This window comes from Lepisosteus platostomus, chromosome 18, assembly GCF_059453375.1.
Source record: "Lepisosteus platostomus isolate fLepPlt1 chromosome 18, fLepPlt1.hap1, whole genome shotgun sequence".
Lineage (NCBI taxonomy): Eukaryota > Metazoa > Chordata > Actinopteri > Semionotiformes > Lepisosteidae > Lepisosteus > Lepisosteus platostomus.
In genome coordinates, this window is record NC_142628.1 from 6275505 (window position 1) to 6295812 (window position 20308).

At 41.1% G+C, this 20308-nt stretch overlaps 1 long non-coding RNA gene across 2 annotated transcripts in view; it reads left to right on the top strand.

Moving 5' to 3' along the window:
- Positions 1 to 20308, top strand: part of LOC148645532 (uncharacterized) — a 97405-nt gene that overhangs the window by 62940 nt on the left and 14157 nt on the right. Inside the window, exons 2-4 of one of the 2 annotated variants that reach the window (XR_015928183.1) lie at positions 2415 to 2480; positions 3575 to 3652; positions 4105 to 4205. This is a non-coding gene — a long non-coding RNA (uncharacterized LOC148645532). Of the gene's footprint in view, positions 1 to 2414; positions 3653 to 4104; positions 4206 to 20308 lie in introns of both variants that reach the window. The other variant, XR_015928182.1, reaches the window with a different exon arrangement.

The window sequence follows — 20308 nt, forward strand, 5'->3', positions numbered from 1 at the left end:
AGCCATAAAAAGTGACATCTTGTTAAATAAACACGCAAGTCTGAGGATAAATAAAGACATCCTTTTCGTGTAGCTATTGCTGGATCCCCCGATTGTGAAACCTGAGTTGTTGTATGAGTATTTTATAATCAAAGCTGTAGCATTTCTGCAGAGGCACAAAATGCCGGGGGTGACAAAATGTCTAAAATGAATCAAAGACACAATTTACAGCTATTAGCCTGCACATAAGAATATCATGCCTTTCTCTGCCTTTATCAAGTTGGAGAAGGTGATCTGCTTTTATCCTATCCAGGGATCAGCTAAGAGTCCTTTGGATACGTTATGTCCTCCGAGGACAAGGTGAAAGCTGGGAAAGTTAAGTGCCTGAAGCATCACTACATCAAGCAGGAGTTCTGTTGTCTTAAAAAGCAGTTCTAACTTGAGTGCCGGCACAAGATATGCAGCTAGCTATCATTCATGCCTGATCTATACCAGGGTTGTTCCCCACAATGAATGCACAGTCACAATGCAGCATCTCTGGAAATTAGCTCTAACTACATAATGATGATAGGCCTCTGATGTTGAGCATTCCAGCAGACAACACTGCAGATCACTATCCCGCCATGCTGCCACCATAACAAAGGTTTATCGCTATAAATTTGCTAGGCTTTTCTGCACTCTTCCCATGGTTAAACAATGCATTCATTTTGTTTTTCCGGGCTTCAGTCTCTTCATAATGTGCTTTACTTTACCCCTATATGCTTCACAATGCATTTTTCATGATCTGATTTACTCAATTTTTACCAGAGCATACTACAGTGAAACCTTACAAGCAGTAACCCAAGCTTCACTTCGCCTTATGCTGTCCTACAAAAAAGGACTATTAACACTGGTAAAGCACTCTAGCCTTGAAATACATGTATGGCTTTGTGACCGTCGTGGTTCTGCGCGGGCTCGTGCCCTCCGCCACTCCACCCCGCCTGTTTACGAACCCAGGTCTCTGGCATAACGCAACAGCGAACCAGCCGCATGAGATAAAGGAGACTTCCCTCAGCCTAGGCAGCTGAGGTCCCTGCTACGCGCAGGAGGGCAATGACGTCACCCTATCCGAACTGCCTCTGCTACACCTTCGCATATTAATAAAATCTTAAGAATTACTACTGTTAATCTTAACAAAGGTCCTCATTGTGGTTTTAGTGCTCTTCTACTAAACTGTAAATAAGATTTAGAAATTTAGATTACTGATTTCTTGATTTCTTCCAGCTTCACATGAATTGTGTTCCATAACTTTCCACCTGTGGATTTTGGGATTGCTGTAATCCCAGCAGTCTACCAATGTGCTACTCTTATGTCCACCAATCCACACGTTTCGTGTCTGCTGAGTCATTCCCAATTATTTTGTTTAACAGAGAGAGCCAAGCACTTGTACTTCAGCCTTTTGCACTGTAGTTTTGTAGCCATGTTAGCACTCACCACTGATTCATGCTTTCCTCAAGTGCATGTCGGTTAGGTGGCGAGTTCTGGTGCAGGCTGATGGCTTCTTGATTTGTTTGAATCTTCCAGCTCAATATCAAGACTGGCCTCAGATTGTAAGCAGAGCCCTCACCATGGTCTCTGACATTCATATCATTGCCTCCATCTGGAAAATCTAACGTACTTGACACAGCCTGACCAAATTGGGGTGGGGAGGGCACTGTCTTACATCTAGTGGAATAAAGAAGCAACACAAACATTATTTATAATAACAAAGTACCTTTGATGTAATTAAGACTGGCTATGTTATTGAAGTCTCCTTCCAAGGTAATTGTGAGAGACGCCAGAACATGAGGTCTGTCTATCCTATGCAGACTACACAATGATTGAGATGTCACCAGTGTTTAAGGAATCAGTGGTACTATAGCACCACAACAGACCTTTCAACTTGTATTTCCCCTTCAATCTTTCTGTTTCAGATATGGGTTTTTTTGTTTTTTAGGACATCTGAAAATTTAGTGACAGTCAAAGAACAACCAGCTCATTTATTGTACCCAAACTATGATCTGTCCTTGTGCATCCTTGTGCATTTTTTTCATGGGTGTTTATGGTTCTCTGCATCTGCAAAATAACAGCCCAGCAAGGCAACACCGAGAAAAATATATATAGTAGGTATCCAGTGGGCAGAGAGTCTTGCTTTGGGTCCCACATCAGTGGCATGAAAGATAACGTGAAACATACTGTTTTAAATGCTATACTGTATGTATAATTCAAGGGCAAGGACAGTTGTGAACACTAACATGAAGATACTTGTTTGTGCAGAGGGTTGTGAGAGTATAGCAGAAGTTTGTTATTGAAGAAACTGCGAGATCGATTCCTTGCATCAGTGGACTACTATATATCCAGGAGGATAGATGGTCTGCATCTCTGTTTGTAACTGTTCTTATGTTCTTGTATTCTAGGGGATAAGGGAGAGATATCCATCATCATCATGCTGAAGGAGGATCAAAACTAACTGGGACTAATTTGTAAGTACTTTGTTCCAAGTGAGATTGTTTCCCAGTGCTACTATTGAACTGTTGCTTTTATTGTCACATCAGTGTTTTATGGGTTTTTAGATTTAGTTATGATTTGCTAAGTGTTCCCCTAAATACTTTTCAGTTTTTATTACTATTAGAGATTTTGGAACAAATAGAGAAATATTTTATTTGAATTCAAAACATTTAGTGCCTTTTTACAGGCATGGCATGGGGACGGGGGGTTATTTATGAACATGAGGGAAGTAAAACACCAAGGTTTCCAAAGGAAAAAAAAAAGCATTGTGAATTTGATCTTCAAGGCTTACGTTCTGCTCTGGTTCAATTAGAAGTGTAGGAACTGGTTGGAACAGAGATGTGGACTAGAGCTAAGTCTTGGTGCCAGATTTTCGCACTGCTACATTAGAGCTTCTGAGGTCTCGAAACCACGGCTGTTGAGTGAGGAATGATGGAGGGCTATGGATTAACAGCGTGGAGGAGTGCTGCTCCTGCATTCCTAAGCCGTGCGGCTGATTTAATGGATGAGCGTATGGCAAGGCAAATCACTGGACATATTTTCCACCATGACAGAAGCAATTCGGAGAGGACGGCTGAGGTTTGGTGCAGTTTTTTTTTTCGCTTTGCTTCCTACTGCTTCATCAAAGCTATCCCCACCATGCCATTCCCCACAGGTTTCAACTTCATCGCTCAGCGGTTGTGAAAATGGCCTTTCTTTTATTCCTTGGATGATTTATAAGCTGCATATGTATTTTATCTAACTCTGCTCCATTTTGATCTGTCATCACTCTCTCTTTCTCTGTCTCTCTCTCCCTTTCTCTCTTCCTCCTTCCCATGCCCTCCCTTCTCTCTTGTTCAAGATAAATTTAGCTGTGCTCCCCTGACAAGGCAATTAAATGAGCATTCCTCAAGGTGTTGGTAACTACAGCATGGATCTCTGATTCAACAAGCATTGCCTCTGACATGCAGCTGCAAAGGCAACAGAGCAGTCAGCAGTAGGCCTGGCTCTCTGTCAAGTCTCTCGTTGCAGGTGATGTTTTAAAGCTTGCCTCACGGAGCTGGCCATCTTTGATCTTTTGGTTCGATAGGTCCCACATGGAAGAGTTTGGAAATGTCTATTGCAGTTGGAGCATGTGTCCCTAGCCTACATAAGAAAGCTTGCAAACGTAAGTAAATTAAACATTTACATGCTTTGATTTCAATTCTATGCTCTTTGTATGAATACATTAAATTTAACGACTTCATTGCTTCACTGTAAATTTTACTACACGTTATGGTATTCTGAATAAATTGTTATGATATGTTAATTTTGTAGGGATGTTATTTTTGTCTGCAGTGGATCACAAGAGTATTAATCTAGTACCTCACCTGGCCGGTAGCATTAGCCAGTGCCTGTGGACAGAACACAGAAAAGGCCTGTTGGTCTTGGATGACCCCAAGTTTATATTTTTGACTCTTGTCCATGCTCCACAGTGGGTCACCTTTCCCTGTGTCTTGATCAGTCTTAGCTACCCTGTACTCTAAATACCCCTGGCGACAAACATTACACTTTTTTGGAGAGCTCCATTTATGCTTTCAGGATACTTGGAAAATGATTTCACTTTTTCTTCCACGGCAGAATAATGACCTTTGAGATGGGTACAAGGAACAAGACTCAGGAGAAACCAAAATCTTTTTCCATTTGGTTTCGACACCATCTCCCATCTTGTCGTTGTGCTGGTAAGCAGAAAGAAAAATATAGAATGTGAAGGCCTGTTACGTTAGGTAAGCGTTTACAGTTTACAAATGTGAACATACTGTATAAAAAATTCCTTTGTGGGACAAAGATTCATAGTATACGCCATGCACTTATCACACCCAATTTATTTCAGTTAGATCAGAGCAAAAAATGCCAACTAACTTTCCTGCAAAACAGATTTTAAAGTCTGATACATTGAAGAATTCCAACCAAACCCAGGACAATCACAGCCCCTGTCCACTGTCTTCCAGTCTGAGGTTTAAAGAAAGCAGAGGATCCACAAGGCTGGGAGTAGGTTCAGTGTGGTCCAGTGCTTAGATTTTTAGGTTGTGCTCACCCTGAATGATTCCTACACCCCGGAGACAGCCTGTGCTTTCCAGAAGAGACCAACTCTCCTCACACTTCCCTTCTGTGGGAGATCAGGTGCGAACAGGCAGGAAGCCATCAGAAATCATGAGGTTGCTGGCTGTTGAACAGTGTCAGGCGATAGCCCAGGGATGATGCTAAGGGACTTTTCAGGATATGTTTTAGAAGACATTTCTGGCAGCTGAGAACACAGGAACAGTGTGTTGGTGGTTTTTTATAACATGACAGACACAGCCCTCAATGGCCTCTTTATTGAAAGACCATTCCACATTTCTGTTTTCCCTTTTATCCTTGGCCACTTGCTGATATAAAGCAAATATTCATACGACACTTTATAATGCCAGACAAGTGTCCCAACTAGACTATGTCATTAAAAATATCCCGAATGGCCTTTTCCAAATATTAGAAAAAACAGATTTTGTTTCTACAGTATATTGAATTCATATACATATATAATAGAAGCTTTAATTCCAGAAATAGAGAAACTAAAGTTATGCTAGTTATTTTATTTAAATTGTATATTTGGTGTAATGTTTGGAAAAGCAAATAAATAATCAAGGCATGTTTATATATTGTTTTGTAAAAATAATTAATAGTGTATTTTAGACATTAGAGTCAATATGCAGGGCATGCACATTTTGATAATGTGTCACAGTTTGAATTTAATGCACTTAATGTAGATTTAATGTAAAAACAGCAGTACAGTAAAATCTATTTTAACTGTTTTTCTCACACTTTCTTGCATCCAAAATGTGTGGATTTGCATCTTTGTTGATGCATTGCTTGCATTTGCTGAAAACGTTCAATTCCATCCCATGCTCACTTTAAAATAGGTTAAAATCCTAACTAGTTAACTTTCTCTACAAGTACCCACAGTATAGTACCACAGACTAGTAATCCCTGTTAATGGTACCACAAAAATGATGCAAATAATTGATTGTATTTATCGCAAACTATTTTTTTTCATTCAGTATCAACCATATTTAGAGTCAGCCCTACCAAGAAAATGTTTTAGTTTTTCTTTGTCTTTTAGCCATCCACACAACACTATATAAAATGTGGAATACTTTTGCTTCTTATCCTTTGAAACTGCTGTTGCTTGATTTTAACCTATCCTCTCTCCTCCCACGACTTTCTTTTGTTTCAAACTGTATATCTGCTGTGCTTCAAGCTGTATATCCAGAACACACAATTGAAACTGCATAATGTGGGACCTGGGAGGTATTACATGATCACATTACTATGGATTCCACGCTTTTAACAGGTCATGTGTAATAACAGGGCAGCACTGTATTGCCTTTGTCTTATGTTAAACTTACACAGAAGTGTGGAGTCCCAGCTCGAAAACCTTGCATGTTTGCATGTTTAGATCCCTGGCCTGTTTTCCGTTGTGGTGCGTTTGCGCCCTGTACCTGCTCTGTTGCTCCGTGCTTGTTTCCCTCTCCGTGGAGTATCATCAGCCAGGGCTGGATACCTTAGAAAAACACTTTCAAACAGTCGAAGGTTAGGTAAGCCGGTCAAAGAGCCAATGCAGCATTTTCAAACCTTTGTTTTTATCTGCTGTGAAGAGGGCCTGTGGGAGGAACACTTACACATTGCATTCAGGTCAGCTGCAGCCTGAACAAAAGCAGTTCTGTACATATGGTGATAATTTAAGAGGGAGAATGAATTACAGCCAGAGACACATGTAAAAGCCATTGATGTGATCAAAACAGATTTATTTTTAATGGCAAAGTTGCATCATTGATTAATTTAACCTCTTCTGCCGACATGGGTGCTGACCCACACCACCACGTCTCCCCCTCCTCAATATCGTATGTTAATTTCCCCTGGATAATACGATCCCAACAAATACATTATACTTTAAAAGCCGTAAATCACAAGGGCTCTTGTGATTCACGTACATGGCCTAGCGTAGAGAAGCCCAGTTCTTGCGCAGATGGGGCTCTGGGATGTGGGCGTTGTGAGTTCAAGCCTGGGTCATGTAACTAGCCGACTGTGACTGGAATACTCAAATGGTGGCACATAATCAGGCTCTCTGGGCTCCCGGCAGAAACAGCAGCCTCTGTTCCTTTCTGGGCACCTGCAGATCCGCGGTTACGTCACACGCGAGGAGGCATGTGTCCTGCATTAGACTCCCAACACCTGTGTGCTCCTGCTGACCTAGCAGCCTGTCGAAAGAGGAACAGCTGGGTGTGGGGATCATTGCTGTGAGCCAGCACGTGAAGACGCAGTCAACGATTCCAAATGGGACAAAGCATAAAGGCAGTTGACCATTCTAGATAAAACAGAGCACAATTGCAGACAGAATGTTTCCAGAATGACAATTTGTTAAGAAGCAAAAACATTCTGCTGGGCACACGTAATGAACAAAGCAATAAATACCCGTCAAATCGGTGAACGTTCTGCCTTTAAATGTCACAAAATATAGGGCATTCCTTATTCGCACCATTCCAGTGCTGGGTCAGAATATACAGTTTATTTATATGTACAGTGTACACTGTAGGTCTCATTTTTGATTAATGTAGCAAGAGGAGTATAAACCTTTCCATCATCTATTGCAATTTATTGTGAAACGTCATGGAAGATGTGAACATATTCTAAGATGAATCCATGCAGAGAATTAAACGGCCTTAAGATCGTCTTTTAAAAGTCGTTTGTGGAAAAACCCTACCTAGAAAGCAATGATTAGAATGATATACTCAGGTTCTGTTGAAACGTAAAGTCGATCTGTGTGGGATCAACCCATCACACAGTCAAATGTTATTCCCAGGTCTATGGGTATTTTGACCTGTGGATAATACTCCCTATCTCTGACCTGGCATCATCACTCTGCTCTCCTCCCCAGTATAGCAGATGTATAGGGAGTGCACTGGCGCACTTGGCTGCCGGCGCATCATCCACTGGTGGTGGTGGAGAGGAGTCCCCATTACCAGTAAGGCAGTTTAATTGGAGTGTCCAGAAAAGCGCTATATACTGTAAGTGTAAGGAATTTGAAGTAGAAGTAGTATGTTATTTTGACCAAACGGTCTGAAGCTTGTTCCGTTCTCAAGCAGGTGTCCCTGTTCAAACTATTTCTGATTGAAAGAAAATGCTGCTGCTCACCTACTAATCCATTTAATTACTTTTGTGAAGGATGTCTGTGTCCAGTTTAGTAAATAGTTCAAATAAATGTTTCATGGAATGAAAACTGCCCCTTGAGGACTGAAGACCTCTGTAGCAGTAAATATTCCTGGCATGTCCCCAGAATATTAGAAAGTTACACCCAATGCGTTTCCTATCTCAAGCCAGGAATGTATCTTAATTCCCCCATATTGCCTTCACGGTGCCTTGCAGTGTTTGAATTTGGTGCCGTAGAAGCTCACGTTTCATAGCGGAAGATAAGATCACATAGTGCTGATTCTCCATCTCGACTGATGCAGGTCAGCAGTGATCTCCAAGAGCTGATGAAATAATGCCTGAGGTCTGGGGTTCAAGTGGCTATATTTCAAAACCAGATTTAGTCATGCAATACAAGAATGGGAACTGAGGGTCAGAGGTCACACTTCCTTTCCAATTAACATTATTTATCTATTTTTCCTTCTCAAGTGTTTAGACAAAAGCAGAAACTTTCTTCTCATGCCAGAAATATCCCTCAATGCTTTGTGAAATGCACTATCTAACATTAAGGTCCTTTCCTTCAATTTTTGTTAAAAGCTGGTTTTTATATTTTGCTTTGTTTGGTTGGTGTTAAAGAGCACCTCAACTCTTGCAGGCGGAGGTACAGTGATGGGCTAGGTGATGAATTGAAAAACCTGACTTTCACTGCAATTGCAAGAAGATGGATGACAGCAGGTCCAGCGTGCTGTGAGTTATAGACCGAGGCATCTGCTTAGTGTTTTCTACCACTTAGAGGTCCTTTCAAAGAGAAGGGACTTCACCCAGCAGTGAAGAGAGGAAATAAGAAAGATAGGGTGCTTCATGAGTGATCTGTACTCAGGCATCCAGTCTTTTTCTTCCCAAAGAACGACCTCTAAAACCCCATCTCAATCAGTTACTGTCTGTACAGTTCCACTATGGAAGGAGTGGAAATTAAATGAAGAAATTAAGACAACAGTGGATACAGCTAGTTCACAGTGTGGATGGAATGCAGTAGGGTTTGAGCAGCAGAGCAATTAGACTTCTAAGCTGGAGTGCAGAAGGTGCCTTAATGAACAAGACATCCCGTAAACTCCATCACATAAGTAAAGATAAGCATGCAACTAAATGGTTAATCAAACAAATAAATTGTCCACTATGGAGCTCAGGTGTGCTATGGTTGTTATGAGTGAGAAGCGCTGGTTTCCAAGAGGCTCTTGATGAGAAATCCAGGGCTCGAGTCAAGTGAAGCTTCTCTTACTCTTTTCTTTGGGTAAAGTGCATAAGGGCATGAAGTTGAAGTTCTGTTTTAAGTGAACCTGAGCCACCCTTTGATAATGCATGTAGTTCTCCCTCTGCTCTCTCCCAACTGTTCGGGATGAATGCACCTGCTATATAATTTGTTTTTATTACAATTATTATTGAATAGCAAATCATTGTTTTCCATTCATGTCAATAAAGTCAATTCTACCCATGCTGTGAATTTTCAAAACTTTGTACCCAGTTTAACTAGTGGCCTCCTCTTAGGCTTTAGTGCTATGCACTTTAGGCAGTTGCTTATCTCTGTTCTGGTTAAGCTTGAAAGAGAAAGCTTTGACACAGGAGACTGTTCATTTATTTATTTTTCTTTTATTTTTTTTTCTACAACCACAACATCTTCAAGCCATTTCAATACCTCCCCCAGCACTTAACGACAGAGAAAGTGTGTTGATTCGGCATGTGCTCCGGAGCGTGTCAACAAGCTGTTGGCTAATTATAGAGTTTTTTAAGGTTACAGCACCAGTGAGAGGGAGCCTGCCATGTGTTCCACAGTGGCAGTTTCAGTTGCTTTCACAAGGAGCCACTGTTTAATTGAGTTTTCAGTTTTAATTTACCATCTTACATTTATGACTTATGGAAACTATTTGGTTGATGGCTCTGGAAGCAGAAAGTTCCCCACTGGAAACTGGTGTAAATCCTGTTCACCGATGGGCCTTATTCTACCATCCTTCCTTGCATTCATGTGACAGGACCACTTTCACGTGATCCAGTACATTTTGTTCTCATTTGAATCTTTAGTCTTTTTCTCACTGGGCTCAGGAATGCACGAACATCTACATCCAAGAACTATGAAAGTGTGCAAGATCACCCTTTCATAAATCTACCACACTATTGAATATACTGTATCTCTAGTGTTTGTGCTGTTGTTGCTTTCACTGCACATGACTTTCTCTGAGATTTACTCAGATTGCCTAGAAATTTCATTATTTCTCAAAGTCATGTCACCATTGAGATGATGCCATAAAACTCCATCATCAATGACATTTTAGTTTATTTGTGGATCCAGAATGGGCATTCAAACACATCAGTACAAGGACCTGTCCGACTTATACAGTACTAGAACAAGGCATCTCCTCTGACTTTACTGAGAGGTTTGAAGTGTACCACTGTGACATTATGAAGGTTTGGGAGCATTCGGTCATAATACAATGATATAATATGTTTTGAATCACAGATTCTCTGATTTTTGTTTTGCCACAGATTCCCACATGAAGTAAATGTTTTATGGAAACACGTGGGGGGACGTGGGCTATTCCTGAATTTCCTGAATTCTTAACTTTACAGCTATTGGATACATACATGTGTAAAATGACAGCTTTACAATTCAGTGGTCATCTTTAATAAAAAAAAAATACACTTTATCCATAGTATCCCAGTTTACCACATGAAATTTAAATAATTGGCTCTTTCCACCTGCTCACTGCATGTGTTGTGATAAGACTCACATCGGATCATCACATCAAATATCCGAAAAAGCTAATCTTTTGGGAAAGGGTCACAAACTTCTTTGATCACTCCAGACTAACTCATAATTCTGGATGAAAACAAACAGAAATTGTATTCTTTAGAGTAGGCATTGCTCTAAACAAGGATCTCTCAAGCAGAAATTAGTCTGTATTACCTCCAAGGGACACCATGCTGTTGACAATTAAATGGATTTCTACATTTTGACTTGTTGCGTGTCACATTCTGCATGGCTACAATTTTGTGTTTGTTGTAAATCTGAGAAATAATCTCTAGTAACTTTAATGACTGAAAGATCTATTGGAAAAGAGCACACAGAGGACTAGAGCAGGATCTGAGAGTTGGGTCCTGGAATATGTTTTTAATAGATTGAAGTGGCTGTCAGAAAGATGTGTGAGATTTTGTAGGACGTATGGAGTTGCTGAACCAGAACACAAAGTGCAAAAGACAGTTTTGCTCGGGGCAGCTGGTGAGCAGACACTGCAGGATGGCTTTCTCTCTGAGACTGCTTCTTCCTCCTGTCAAAGAAACTCCACGGAGGGCCTCTTTGGCCCTTAAAAAAAACTCTCACTTCCCTCCTGGGGAAAAGAATTTTTCTTCCTTTGATTTAAATCTTGGCACCAAATGGATCTTTGCTCTCTCAGTTAGTACACCCCATATGGGCACTGAGTTTTAAATTCCCATAAACGCAAACAATTAAAAAGAGAGTCAGGCTGTTTGGACTCCCAACCACAGAGCTCCGACTTGCAGACGTACACAGCATGCATTTATATGTATATATTGATAGATTACTGTGGTAATTATCCTCACAGATTACCCAGCCCACTGCATGGCTGAGCTAGATGTCAGCTGTAGTTATTGGATAAACAGATGTTTAAGATAACCAACAGTACCTTGTGCCTCAGTAACCAGCCTTAATAAAATAAAATATCCCAGCTAAGCTTTTGCAAGAGAAATTAAATATTTTTTTGCTGTTCTAACTGACCAATGTTCTGATCATTCAGATGTGAATAAAAGCAGAACTCAAGGCCTTTTCAAACTATGTAAGACTCGATTGTTTCACTCTGATTTTAGTTTATTTTTTATTGAATACAAAAAAGTCACTTTCCTTACTTTAATCTTCCACCACTCTTCCTTCCCTCTCTCCCAGCCTCCTCACATTTCTACAATCCTATTGCCCTCCTCTTTGCCCCAGCCACCCCATATTCCATCTCTACTGCTTGAGAATCCCTCCATTCTTCATATTAATTCCCTTCCCAAAAGCAAAAAAAAAAGTGATAAACTTTAATATTGACCAAAAAATACAGATGAGGAGAAATTCCTAACATCTCGAATGACACATATGAACAGGCTGGTAGCATCGTGATCTCAAAATTGTGAGGAAAAGACTGTCATGCCCTTTGGAATTTATTACCAGACTCGCCAAGTGTAAAAACTGATTTGACGTTGAAGAAACTTCATTATATCTCTGACCCAGAGTGTTTCAGAGGGAGGGCAGGCACTTCCAGCTCATTAATATTAGATATCGGCCAACAATGCTGCACAAGGCAGGTTGGTTCCCCGACATCAATCAGCAGACAGAGTTCCAGAGATTGCTGGAATGGCATGGGGAAAATGAAGTGTTTAAGATAAAAAAAAAATAGGATTCAGAATCCAGCAATGCTGGTACAGGTCTAGAAAAGAAATACACAAGTTGACCAGAAGATGCAGACTCTATTTACTCCTGTGGCTATACAGTTTGGCTTCAATATCTTTAATTTCTACTTGGGATTGGGTGGTTTCCATGCTGGAGCCTGGGAAAATGAAGATTCTCTGTCTCTGAAATATTGAAGGACCCAATTCTCCTCTCAGCCCAAAGAACAAGTACATATGGAGGACATCGATCATGGGCTAGGGCAAGACCAACCTACAGTAATTCTGGGGGTGAAGAAAGCACCTTACTCTAGGAAAATGTAGTATATTTTTATCAGATTAATAATACAGAGGTTTATATTTTGCTGTGTCCTTCAAAGTCTGGTAGTTTCTGCTTCATAGTCTTGTTGTCAGTCGCATAAGTCACTGCCAAGTGAGTGTAAGATGCTCCCTGGCACTGCACACGGAGTGTTCCAGGGTACCGATGTGCTGATCTTGGACAGTGATAGTGGACCAGATGGCTTTGAGTGAGGCCTCACGTGACATGAAATGTCAGCCACAAGAAGTGTATAATGTTTTTCCAACTCAAGGAATAATTGCAGGCATGGAAACTGGAACAGCACAGAAAAATCTGAAGGACCCGAGGTAGGATACAGGCAGTCAAACCCAAGGGCAGGTCCCGCTGAGATTTAAACCCGTACACCATGCTCAGGACACTAACAAGGTGCTACAGAAAGAAATAAGTAAAAGTTAACAAAAAAGGGTTTATGTACTAAAAGTATCTTCCTTGGGAGTACTTTTCAACATACAGTAATATTAGTCCCCAAAGATAACTTATTCTGAGTTAAGATTCTCTATAACCGTATTATACATCAGGTCAATCTAACTAAAAAGAAAACAGAATTCAGACAACAGAATGTAACTTTAACAACAAAGAACAAATGTCTCTACCAAATCTTACTATTCTTAAATGTCTGAGCCTTCTGGATAGAAAATAAACTTCTCCAGGCACATATTTTTGTAGGTTTTTTTGGTGGTCATAAACTTGGAATTTAATCCCCTAGAAAGAAAAAAGACGGAAACTATTATTTGTCATTAAAAAAATAATTTAAAATACTGCCCTCTTCACCATTTTCAAAAATGCAGAATGTTGTCATAGCTTCTGTTTTTTTCTGTGGCAAATACAGACAACAGAATAATGGACAAATATAAACCACAAATATTTCCCTGTTGCTGAGCTGGAGTTTTTGTTTTTGTCGGTTTGGTTTAGTTTCCCCAGTTACAGCACACTGCCTGCCTCCTTTCTGTGTTTATCTTACCTCTGCATTTCCGAGACTCTTCAGAGGGCATAAGGGACAGGAGAGACGGGAGAAAGGTGACAGTGAACATGGCTCCCAGATGCCTGCTTGACTTTCTGCTCCAGGAGCATTGTAAGGCTGAAGGGTTTGTGAAGCCCTGTGGTTTTCCACCCAATAAATCCGCAGCAGATATTTAATACGATCAGAATGCACAGGGAAGTTGGAGTGCTGAAAGATGTATGGCCATTGCTCACTTGGGCATATGTGACCAGTTCCTTGTGTTTGGTGAAAGGTAGGAGCCCCTTTCACAGGCCTGTCTGACTTAAGACAGTTTGGGATTAGAGGATTGTGGTCCTTTGTATTAGAAATGAGATATTTGAGGATGAGGACTAGGTGAATGTCTTTTCTGGTGCTTGCAGGAGTTTCCCCCTTTCAAAAAATAGTTTGTGTGGAATCTGACACAATGGAAGATTACCAGCTGAAAAAGGAATTGCATATTCCCAGTGTTGTTTGGCATTACTCAGCTTTTGGCAGGTTGAAATTCAGGCATGGAAAAATGGATCTCATGGGCATCGGAGTTTAAAAGTATAGTTACATGTACAAGAACTTAATGAGAGTTCAGGTAAATTTAATAGCTGAAATATACATTGCTGTTAACTCCCTCCATTAGCAGTCCAGAGGCTGCAACCCACAGAAGCCACTAACTTTCCCTCTTATTCTGCAATGCAATTTGTTTGTTAAAGACACAGAAAATTGGATTGAAAGCAATGATAAATGGAATAGTTCCTACTTAGATGACTCAGAACACAATCACAGCTGGTTGAGAACAGTGACCATTTGCAGCCTTGGAAATGCCTGTGCAAGTAAGCAGTATTTCCAGTTAGACATATTGAAACCCTTTCTTACTAGACATGCAGTGGCAGCAGAGGTAGCAAGGTTACAATAATAGACCTCAGAGGATTTTTTATTCTTAGTGCACATAAACTGTATGTGTACAACCTGTACTCCAGACATTGGGACCGCACCGTTCTGTATTTACTTGAATTTATTTAATACTGAACAAGCCCTGAACTTGTGATTTAAGGGCTTGTCGCGGTACCTTCCTGTCTCAAAGCAAGGAGGTGGTGTACACCCTCTTCTACGATTGCCTCATAGCTGCGGGTGAAATGATTCTTTCCTGCTCTGTCTTTCTTTCGTTGTTACGTATAAAAGCAGCGGGAATTCAGCGGTTTCTTTTGCCACTTAAATCAGCCCGTGATTCCAATGTGGAACTGATTCTTTACAATTCACATCCTACACATTGAGCCGGGAAAGCAGCTGGGGATATGAGACTGTTACGTCCAGAGAAAATCCTGAACCGTTTGGGATTCTAGGCACACGCGCGCCCATCAACAGTACTGTCTGGAGACAGAGCGTTCAGCCGGCATATGTACAGTACGTTAGTCAATATGGCTTCCACATCATCAGCAAGGCTGTGCCGACTCTCATCTTATCCCATTGTGTGTGCTTTGCCCTCCTCATGGGAAATACTGTACATTCCGAAGGCTAGTGCACTTGAAGGGACTCCTGCGGTATTTAATAGTGGTTCTTCCCTGCTGTTTTCTCAGACTTGTCAGATAGACAGGTATTTCCTTCATGCAGTTTGTGCGATCAGATCATAATTTTGTGTTGCTTCATCTCAAGATCCTCTCGATTTCAAAACTGTCGGTTTCCCTTGGTCGTATCCATGCTCAGAAATCATTCTGATGGAAGGATGTACAGCTGCTATAATACATTCTGGCAATGTGAGGGCCTGGTCAAGTGGCTGTTCTTATCCTAAAGATTTAGTTGGTGCCCTGTCATTTTTATTCATGTGTGAGCTTCCATTTTTGTATGTGTCCTTTTTTTCAGTTGGTTATTGTGCTGTGGAAAACATTTTTTAGTATGGAATTGGAGATCGTTAAACATTGCTTTGGCTTTCTAGTTTATCAATTCCCATTTTGGTTAGCAATTCCCAACAAAGCAAAGAAATAACAAATCAGCATACACACATATTACGACTGCCTGGTGTCTGTTTTTCTGGTACTGTGTTGATTTTCCCATAACATAAATTTCAGTCTTTTATGCTTTTATAGACCTTATTTCATTTAGCTATACTTTTTCCTTAATTTTGCCCTTTTACGTATTCTCTTATGTCTAATGTCTACAGGGCTCTAATAATTCATTATCGTTGATTTTGTGCCTCTGCCCAGCGGCCTGAGTGAGAAGAGAACGAGCCAGCACCACATTCAGTGTGTCCACTGTGTGCACAACCAGAGTGACTAACTGACCTGGACCCACGGCTGTTGATTTTTAGGTTTTAGGTTAGGCTGTTTAGGTTCCTGCATGCTATAATTATAATTCTGACATGAGTCAAAACAGCTTTGTGGCTTTGGAAAAACATTGTTCATTTTGATGTTTCCTTTGCTCCTTTATCCACCTGGGCTTGTGGCGATGGACAGGGATTTCAAAATAGGAGAGCGCCATCTGCTGTTCCCTTCTGAGATGACTCGAGAACCGACAGGTTCTGTGAGCTTTTTGTCAGGTTGGTGGGGGGGGGGGGGGGACATGAAATTCCTCCAGGATGGATCAGTAACCTTCATTTTCAATGTGATATGAAATGGTTACAAAGGAGTCACAGCAAATGCGCAAATTAGTAGTATATGTTGTTGAATTGTGTAGCAGCTCATTGATGAAGCAACTGACAATTTTCAGGACATCTTTGTCCCCATGTGGAATTGGTTCATTTGTTTTATAGATGGAACTAAAATCCAAATAAACTAACCAGTTAAAATTAACAAATAAATTATTTCCTTCCACACCAAGACAATGTAGACTTTCAGGAGCCCAGCTGGTCAAAAAACAGCCCATATTTTTGGGCGTACTGGAACATGTAAAGATCTTTTTACAGAATGTGTTATTTCTGGGAATTTTTAATGAATGTTTTCAGGGAGGAATAAGTTCAAGTGATGAGAGACAATTATGGAATGATGGTGGTATATGAGGACTTAGTATTGTAATAAGACAGTCTTGTCTCTCGGTATTACTAAAACAGGAATGTTTCTTTAATGATGTGAAACACATCACACGGCCTATACTTGGAATTTGTGATAAGCATTACGATTCAAACTTTATTTCTCATTAGCCTGGATGGGGCTGGGACTCAACTTCACCTTGTCTAATATTTTTCAGTATCTGCTCATTCTTTGCTCACTTGAGTAGAGTAAAGAAGAGATCATATGTGGTAGCTTGTTACAAATAGTCACTATACTAAAATGTTTTGCCTGTCAACAGTAATTAAGCTTATTTTATAAAGCATCCTTAATTAAATAATATCTTAAAGCACTGGAAAATAAACACCAAGAAGAAATAATGAGACGAACTTCATCTATATTAAATACAAAATCTGTAGGAATGTCAATTTGAACATGTGAGGTTGAAGAAAAGATATAAAAAACTCAGGATATCTGATTTTATGGGGAAGTGTGCAGCAGGAAGTGGCTCCATTACCCATAATTCATAGTCTTGTTGAGAGAACATAATAGAGACCAACATCAGAGGAGCAGAGAGTTTGACAAGTGAAGTCTATATGCAAGTAAGCAGAAAGTCCACATATCTGTAACCTCTCTTATGCTCTTATTCTGTTAAAATGTTAAAGCAGTCCTGAATAAAAGTGATTAAGCACTGGAAGGACAGGTGCACTCGACTTGTAACACTTTTACAAGATAATACTGAAGCACATGAGTAGTACACACTCACGTCAGCTGCCACTGAAAGTGAATGTGCCTTACCTGTTCTGTAGACTGCCATAAACACGTGCTGTTGCTGAGACGTTCCACCCGTTGTCAACTGAACAGAGGAGAATTGTGGTGCAGCTGGATTGTGCTTGGATGGCTCTGCTTTGTCTCTTGGCTGGGAGGATAGAGTGAATCGAGGCTGATGGCTGGTGGCGAGGAGCCAGTGAGGTGGTCCGAGGTCAAGAGTTCTGGAAAGGGGGGAAAAAAGGCAACAGTACAGCACAAAGTACAAATTAAGAGAGCACCAGACATCTGTCCCCACTCCACACTTCATATTCCCCATCTTCCTTTCATTAAACCTACCAGCATGGAAAGACAAACCAGTCTCACTCAGGCAAGAGAGAAATTCAGCAGTGGTCTGGTTGGCTGTCATAAAATTGTCAATATTTTGACTCTGAGTTTAAGTAGTTGAGGATTGAGGGTCCATTGCCAACACTGAATATTTCTGTCTATCGATTTCATTTTCTCTCAGTTGCTGTTCCATCTTTTTCTTGCTTCAGATGTGATTAATTAACCATGTCTTACAAACAGATTTTGGACAGTGTTGATTAGACCTCTATCTCTCTCTCTGGCAAGTGCAGGCATGGTGTAGAATCAGCACAGGGTGGTTTGTGTGGAGTCCCAGTCGTTCTGGTGTTGTCTCCAGATTGGCAGACCCCAGTCAATCTCATAAACTACACACAGTCTTGGAGCTGCTGCAATGAGTTAAGTTCATATTTTTCCGCCTTTTTCATGTCTTTTTTTTCCCTTTCTCCATACTGAAAAAACGGCACAAGCCCTTTTAATGTGGTCGGGCTCCTTTCACAATCCAAACGCTAAACCACTTGTTAGTTTCTGTTAGCGCTGTTCCTCTCACTGCCGATTACGACAGATTTAAACATTTTATGGACCTCACACACACGTTAGAGCATGGAAGCCATGGACACAATTATTTGTCTTATGGTCCAATAAAGATGAGTGATCTCAGAAAAGCTTTGGCGAACAGGATTCAGTGGAAAGCCTGCTTCAGAGTTGTCAACGAAGAGAACAGGTTCAGAGCTGACAGGCCAAGGGGATGATGGGAGATTTTTGGAAACATTCCCATGGCAAACTAAGAGGTGATAAAGAGTTATCTGGGCTTTAGATTTAGACTGCATGAAAGTATCTTGGCCACATTATCCAAGATGTCTGCAGGATTGCAATTTTAGTTTATTAGGTCTGTAACTTTTGTTCCCATTTCCAAAGAGACTATAATTAGCCCGGTGAAATAAAACCACACATTTAAAACTTTGTGTTTTGTTTCGAGAGGTGTATTATGTTAGGATACTATCATAAAGATGTACTCTATGCAGTTCTGAAAAACAAATGAAAAATTTCAAGTGTCTGTGTAAAGTTTTCTATCTTTTAAACTGTGCTGAATTGTGTTGAAATCTGGTTTTCACTTATCTATTTCCCCCACTGCTTATACCCACTCCTCCTCACTTGAAAAGCCTAGAGTGGGTGTTTCATGTGGAAAGAAAAGCAAGATTGTGGCTATGAAATTATTTTCAACGTTATCTATCATTATAGATCAGGTTCTGCCTATTGACAAAAATAAGTGTAGGAGGCCTTTTCTGTTTTAAAAAGAAAAAAAAAACAGTTAGCTCATAACAAGTCCATTACAACAGTGAAACAACTGCACAACTCTTACAAACTCATCTGAAGCAGTGGCAGCACTTTCTGCCAAATGCAACATTTTCAGCGAACAAAATGGAAGACGAGAAAGACACGAGTCCATGCGAATCTCCCTGACGGGCTGCGTGACGGTTTCTGCGCATCACTCAGAGGTTTCGGTCAGGCCCGATTCGCACCCCTCTTGTTCATGGTGTCGGAGGCTGTGGCTGCTTGTCACACAGAGGGTCACTGGCGGCACGGAGCCTGGAGACACTGCTTCCCCAGCGACACTTGGTGTCAAATTTATTGGAAGGCTGAGGATGAGTCCTGTTCAACTGCATAGAGAGAAAGAGGCCAACTGGAAGGCACTCTCACAAACCACCCACGTCTTCTGGCAGTGGTGCAGGGAGAGCTGTTTAAAAACATGTGGGCTGCATTATTGGACTAGCAAAACGATATGTAGCTAATTTAGAAATATATATATATTTACACGTATGTTCCCTCTCTTAACATACTGTGATCTACATAAAAAACAGTAATATCAGCTAAATAGCTTGGTAATTGTACTACTAAGTAAAAGCAGGTCCTTCTTCTGCTCTCTAGATGTTTTTCACTTGAATTCCTCACAGGTAAGAGCCTGGTTTTCACAGTGCCTGGCTTTGCCTGTCATCGTGACGCCAGTCCTCTGCCACTATCCTACCCAGCATGCCGTTGTCTCACCCTGCTGTTGTAATCCCGCTGGTGCCAGAGAGGGGTGATGGGGAGGCAGGCAGATGGAGGGGGGCAAAGGGAACGCTAGCAGGAGTTCAAAAGCGGTTGAAGTGAAGATGAATCAGGAATCCATCAGAGCACGGATCTGTTAATAAAACAGCCCACATTAAAGACTGCTGTCATCTTGCTGGACTCTTTAAAAGACATGTATGTGTGTGCGTGTGTGCCTTGGCGTGCAAGTGGGTGGCTGTGTCACTTTTTCTCATTTTCATTAAAGCCGCAGTGGGATAGAAGATGAGGAGCAATTGGTCCTTCCTTGTCAATACAAATTAAATCCATGCAACAGAAACCCAACAACAAGCTCTGCTTCTGCCTGTGCTGTTTAAGTGCTTCCTCCGTCCTCCAGCAGTGTGAGGATGGCTCTCCCTCTCGCTCGGGGTGGAGTAGTGCTGGCCGCCGTGGCCTGTGCTCCCCGATCAAGCCCCACCAGCGCGAGGACCGCGGCCAGCTGAGACAGGGAAAGCCCTCCATCTTGAAGCTCTTTTGCCTTTCCAGCCTTGCCGTTCATTCTGCCCGTTCTCAAATGTGCTGGTCTTGCAGACAAGACCCTTTGCTGAAACATCAAATACCCATCCATCCATTTTCTAACTGTTGCCTCAGATTCAGGGTACAGGGGAGTTAGTGTCTATCTCGGCAAGCAACAGGCACAAGGGGGTACACTCTGTACGG